Genomic DNA, 6,296 nt, shown 5'->3' on the forward strand with positions numbered 1-6,296 from the left:
AGGTCTAAAGCAGGTCTAAAGCAGGACTAAAGCAGGTCTAAAGCAGGACTAAAGCAGGACTAAAGCAGGTCTAAAGCAGTACTAAAGCAGGACTAAAGCAGGACTAAAGCAGGTCTAAAGCAGGTCTAAAGCAGGACTAAAGCAGGTCTAAAGCAGGTCTAAAGCAGGACTAAAGCAGGTCTAAAGCAGGACTAAAGCAGGACTAAAGCAGGACTAAAGCAGGACTAAAGCAGGTCTAAAGCAGTACTAAAGCAGGACTAAAGCAGGACTAAAGCTGGTCTAAAGCAGTACTAAAGCAGGACTAAAGCTGGTCTAAAGCAGGACTAAAGCTTGTCTAAAGCAGGTCTAAAGCAGGTCTAAAGCAGGTCCAAAGCAGTACTAAAGCAGGACTAAAGCTTGTCTAAAGCAGGACTAAAGCAGGTCTAAAGCAGGTCTAAAGCAGGACTAAAGCAGGACTAAAGCTGGTCTAAAGCAGGTCTAAAGCAGGACTAAAGCTGGTCTAAAGCAGGACTAAAGCAGGTCTAAAGCAGGACTAAAGCAGGTCTAAAGCAGGTCTAAAGCAGTACTAAAGCTGGACTAAAGCAGGACTAAAGCAGGTCTAAAGCAGGACTAAAGCAGGTCTAAAGCAGTACTAAAGCAGTACTAAAGCAGTACTAAAGCAGGTCTAAAGCAGTACTAAAGCTGGACTAAAGCAGGACTAAAGCAGGTCTAAAGCAGGACTAAAGCAGGTCTAAAGCAGGACTAAAGCAGGACTAAAGCAGTACTAAAGCTGGACTAAAGCTGGACTAAAGCAGGTCTAAAGCAGTACTAAAGCAGGTCTAAAGCAGGACTAAAGCTGGTCTAAAGCAGTACTAAAGCAGGTCTAAAGCAGGACTAAAGCTGGTCTAAAGCAGGACTAAAGCAGGTCTAAAGCAGGACTAAAGCAGGTCTAAAGCAGGTCTAAAGCAGGACTAAAGCAGGTCTAAAGCAGGACTAAAGCTTGTCTAAAGCAGGTCTAAAGCAGGTCTAAAGCAGGTCCAAAGCAGTACTAAAGCAGGACTAAAGCTTGTCTAAAGCAGGACTAAAGCAGGTCTAAAGCAGGTCTAAAGCAGGACTAAAGCAGGACTAAAGCTGGTCTAAAGCAGGTCTAAAGCAGGACTAAAGCTGGTCTAAAGCAGGACTAAAGCAGGTCTAAAGCAGGACTAAAGCAGGTCTAAAGCAGGTCTAAAGCAGTACTAAAGCTGGACTAAAGCAGGACTAAAGCAGGTCTAAAGCAGGACTAAAGCAGGTCTAAAGCAGTACTAAAGCAGTACTAAAGCAGTACTAAAGCAGGTCTAAAGCAGTACTAAAGCTGGACTAAAGCAGGACTAAAGCAGGTCTAAAGCAGGACTAAAGCAGGTCTAAAGCAGGACTAAAGCAGGACTAAAGCAGTACTAAAGCTGGACTAAAGCTGGACTAAAGCAGGTCTAAAGCAGTACTAAAGCAGGTCTAAAGCAGGACTAAAGCTGGTCTAAAGCAGTACTAAAGCAGGTCTAAAGCAGGACTAAAGCTGGTCTAAAGCAGGACTAAAGCAGGTCTAAAGCAGGACTAAAGCAGGTCTAAAGCAGGTCTAAAGCAGGACTAAAGCAGGTCTAAAGCAGTACTAAAGCAGGACTAAAGCAGTACTAAAGCAGGTCTAAAGCAGGTCTAAAGCAGGACTAAAGCAGGACTAAAGCAGGTCTAAAGCAGGTCTAAAGCAGGTCTAAAGCAGGACTAAAGCAGTACTAAAGCTGGACTAAAGCAGTACTAAAGCAGTACTAAAGCAGGACTAAAGCAGGTCTAAAGCAGGACTAAAGCAGGACTAAAGCAGGTCTAAAGCAGGACTAAAGCAGGTCTAAAGCAGGTCTAAAGCAGGACTAAAGCAGGTCTAAAGCAGGTCTAAAGCATTACTAAAGCAGTACTAAAGCAGGTCTAAACTAGGACTAAAGCAGGTCTAAAGCAGGACTAAAGCAGGTCTAAAGCAGGACTAAAGCTGGTCTAAAGCAGGACTAAAGCAGGTCTAAAGCAGGACTAAAGCAGGACTAAAGCATGTCTAAAGCAGGTCTAAAGCAGGACTAAAGCAGGTCTAAAGCAGGACTAAAGCAGGACTAAAGCAGGTCTAAAGCAGGTCTAAAGCAGGACTAAAGTAGTACTAAAGCAGGACTAAAGCAGGACTAAAGCTGGTCTAAAGCAGGACTAAAGCTGGACTAAAGCAGGACTAAAGCAGGTCTAAAGCAGGTCTAAAGCAGGACTAAAGCAGGACTAAAGCTGGACAAAAGCAGTACTAAAGCAGTACTAAAGCAGGACTAAAGCAGGTCTAAAGCAGGACTAATGCAGGACTAAAGCAGGACTAAAGCAGTACTAACGCAGTACCAAAGCAGGACTAAAGCAGTACTAAAGCAGGACTAAAGCAGGTCTAAAGCAGGACTAAAGCAGGACTAAAGCAGGACTAAAGCTGGTCTAAAGCAGGTCTAAAGCAGGACTAAAGCTGGACTAAAGCAGGACTAAAGCAGGACTAAAGCTGGTCTAAAGCAGGTCTAAAGCAGGACTAAAGCTGGACTAAAGCAGGACTAAAGCAGGACTAAAGCTGGTCTAAAGCAGGTCTAAAGCAGGACTAAAGCTGGACTAAAGCAGGACTAAAGCAGGACTAAAGCTGGTCTAAAGCAGGACTAAAGCTGGACTAAAGCAGGACTAAAGCAGGACTAAAGCTGGTCTAAAGCAGGACTAAAGCTGGACTAAAGCAGGACTAAAGCAGGTCTAAAGCAGGTCTAAAGCAGGACTAAAGTAGTACTAAAGCAGGACTAAAGCAGGACTAAAGCTGGTCTAAAGCAGGACTAAAGCAGGACTAAAGCTGGTCTAAAGCAGTACTAAAGCAGGACTAAAGCTGGTCTAAAGCAGGTCTAAAGCAGGTCTTAAGCAGGACTAAAGCAGGACTAAAGCAGGACTAAAGCTGGTCTAAAGCAGTACTAAAGCAGGACTAAAGCTGGTCTAAAGCAGGTCTAAAGCAGGACTAAAGCAGGACTAAAGCAGGTCTAAAGCAGGACTAAAGCAGTACTAAAGCTGGACTAAAGCAGTACTAAAGCTGGACTAAAGCTGGACTAAAGCAGGACTAAAGCAGGTCTAAAGCAGGACTAAAGCAGTACTAAAGCAGGTCTAAAGCAGGACTAAAGCAGGACTAAAGCAGGTCTAAAGCAGAACTAAAGCAGGACTAAAGCAGGTCTAAAGCAGGACTAAAGCAGGTCTAAAGCAGGACTAAAGCAGGACTAAAGCAGGTCTAAAGCAGGACTAAAGCAGGTCTAAAGCAGGACTAAAGCAGGTCTAAAGCAGGACTAAAGCAGGACTAAAGCACTACTAAAGCAGGTCTAAAGCAGGTCTAAAGCAGGTCTAAAGCAGGTCTAAAGCAGGTCTAAAGCAGGACTAAAGCAGGTCCAAAGCAGGACTAAAGCAGGACAAAAGCAGGTCTAAAGCAGTACTAAAGCAGGTCTAAAGCGGACTAAAGCAGGTCTAAAGCAGGACTAAAGCAGTACTAAAGCAGGTCTAAAGCAGGACTAAAGCAGGACTAAAGCAGGTCTAAAGCAGAACTAAAGCAGTACTAAAGCAGGACTAAAGCAGTACTAAAGCAGGTCTAAAGCAGGACTAAAGCAGGACTAAAGCAGGTCTAAAGCAGAACTAAAGCAGGACTAAAGCAGGTCTAAAGCAGGACTAAAGCAGGACTAAAGCAGGTCTAAAGCAGGACTAAAGCAGGTCTAAAGCAGGACTAAAGCAGGTCTAAAGCAGGTCTAAAGCAGGACTAAAGCTGGTCTAAAGCAGGACTAAAGCAGGACTAAAGCAGTACTAAAGCAGGACTAAAGCAGGACTAAAGCAGGACTAAAGCAGGTCTAAAGCAGGTCTAAAGCAGGACTAAAGCAGGTCTAAAGCAGGTCTAAAGCAGGACTAAAGCTGGTCTAAAGCAGGACTAAAGCAGGACTAAAGCAGTACTAAAGCAGGACTAAAGCAGGACTAAAGACAGGACTAAAGCAGGACTAAAGCAGTACTAAAGCAGGTCTAAAGCAGGACTAAAGCAGTACTAAAGCAGTACTAAAGCTGGACTATAGCAGGTCTAAAGCAGGTCTGAAGCAGGACTAAAGCAGGTCTAAAGCAGGTCTAAAGCAGGTCTAAAGCAGTACTAAATTAGGTCTAAAGCGGACTAAAGCAGGTCTAAAGCAGGACTAAAGCAGTACTAAAGCAGGACTAAAGCAGGACTAAAGCAGGTCTAAAGCAGTACTAAAGCAGGTCTAAAGCAGGTCTAAAGCAGGTCTAAAGCAGGTCTAAAGCAGTACTAAAGCAGGTCTAAAGCAGGTCTAAAGCAGGTCTAAAGCAGGACTAAAGCAGGACTAAAGCAGGACTAAAGCAGGACTAAAGCAGGTCTAAAGCAGGTCTAAAGCAGTACTAAAGCAGGTCTAAAGCAGGACTAAAGCAGGTCTAAAGCAGTACTAAAGCAGGTCTAAAGCAGGACTAAAGCAGGACTAAAGCAGGTCTAAAGCAGTACTAAAGCAGGTCTAAAGCGGACTAAAGCAGGTCTAAAGGAGGACTAAAGCAGGACTAAAGCTGGACTAAAGCAGTACTAAAGCAGTACTAAAGCAGGACTAAAGCAGGTCTAAAGCAGGTCTAAAGCAGGTCTAAAGCAGGACTAAAGCAGGACTAAAGCAGTACTAAAGCTGGACTAAAGCTGGACTAAAGCAGGACTAAAGCAGGTCTAAAGCAGGTCTAAAGCAGGACTAAAGCAGGTCTAAAGCAGGACTAAAGCAGTATTAAAGCTGGTCTAAAGCAGGTCTAAAGCGGGACTAAAGCAGTACTAAAGCTGGACTAAAGCAGGTCTAAAGCAGGTCTAAAACAAGTCTTAAACAGGACTAAAGCAGGACTAAAGCAGGACTAAAGCAGTACTAAAGCAGGTCTAAAGCAGGTCTAAAGCAGGACTAAAGCAGGTCTAAAGCAGGACTAAAGCAGGACTAAAGCAGGTCTAAAGCAGGTCTAAAGCAGGTCTAAAGCAGGTCTAAAACAAGTCTTAAACAGGACTAAAGCAGGACTAAAGCAGGACTAAATCAGTACTAAAGCAGGTCTAAAGCAGGTCTAAAGCAGGACTAAAGCAGGTCTAAAGCAGTACTAAAGCAGGTCTAAAGCAGGACTAAAGCAGTACTAAAGCAGGTCTAAAGCAGGTCTAAAGCAGGTCTAAAGCAGGACTAAAGCAGGTCTAAAGCAGGACTAAAGCAGGTCTAAAGCAGGACTAAAGCAGGTCTAAAGCAGGACTAAAGCAGGTCTAAAGCAGGACTAAAGCAGGACTAAAGCAGGACTAAAGCAGGACTAAAGCAGGACTAAAGCAGTACTAAAGCAGGACTAAAGCAGGTCTAAAGCAGGACAAAAGCAGTACTAAAGCAGGACTAAAGCAGGTCTAAAGCAGGTCTAAATCAGTACTAAGGCAGGTCTAAAGCAGGACTAAAGCAGTACTAAAGCAGTACTAAAGCTGGACTAAAGCAGTACTAAAGCTGGACTAAAGCAGGTCTAAAGCAGGACTAAAGCAGGACTAAAGTAGGACTAAAGTAGGACTAAAGCAGTACTAAAGCAGGACTAAAGCAGTACTAAAGCAGTACTAAAGCAGGTCTAAAGCAGGTCTAAAGCCGGACTAAAGCAGGACTAAAGCAGGTCTAAAGCAGGTCTAAAGCAGGACTAAAGCAGGACTAAAGTAGGACTAAAGCAGTACTAAAGCAGGTCTAAAGCAGGTCTAAAGTAGGACTAAAGCAGGTCTAAAGCAGGTCTAAAGCAGGTCTAAAGCAGGTCTAAAGTAGGACTAAAGCAGGTCTAAAGTAGGACTAAAGCAGGACTAAAGCAGGTCTAAAGTAGGACTAAAGCAGGTCTAAAGTAGGACTAAAGCAGGACTAAAGCAGTACTAAAGCAGGACTAAAGCAGGTCTAAAGCAGGTCTAAAGTAGGACTAAAGCAGTACTAAAGCAGGACTAAAGCAGTACTAAAGCAGGTCTAAAGCAGGTCTAAAGCAGGTCTAAAGTAGGACTAAAGCAGGTCTAAAGCAGGTCTAAAGCAGGTCTAAAGCAGGACTAAAGTAGGACTAAAGCAGGACTAAAGCAGGTCTAAAGCAGTACTAAAGCAGGTCTAAAGCAGGACTAAAGCAGGACTAAAGCAGGTCTAAAGCGGACTAAAGCAGGTCTAAAGCAGGACTAAAGCAGGACTAAAGCTGGACTAAAGCAGTACTAAAGCAGTACTAAAGCAGTACTAAAGCAGTACTAAAGCAGGACTAAAGCTGGTCTA

This window comes from Eucyclogobius newberryi, unplaced genomic scaffold (genome assembly GCF_026437365.1).
Source record: "Eucyclogobius newberryi isolate DKJ021-1_F unplaced genomic scaffold, fEucNew1.0.hap1 SCAF_111, whole genome shotgun sequence".
Lineage (NCBI taxonomy): Eukaryota > Metazoa > Chordata > Actinopteri > Gobiiformes > Gobiidae > Eucyclogobius > Eucyclogobius newberryi.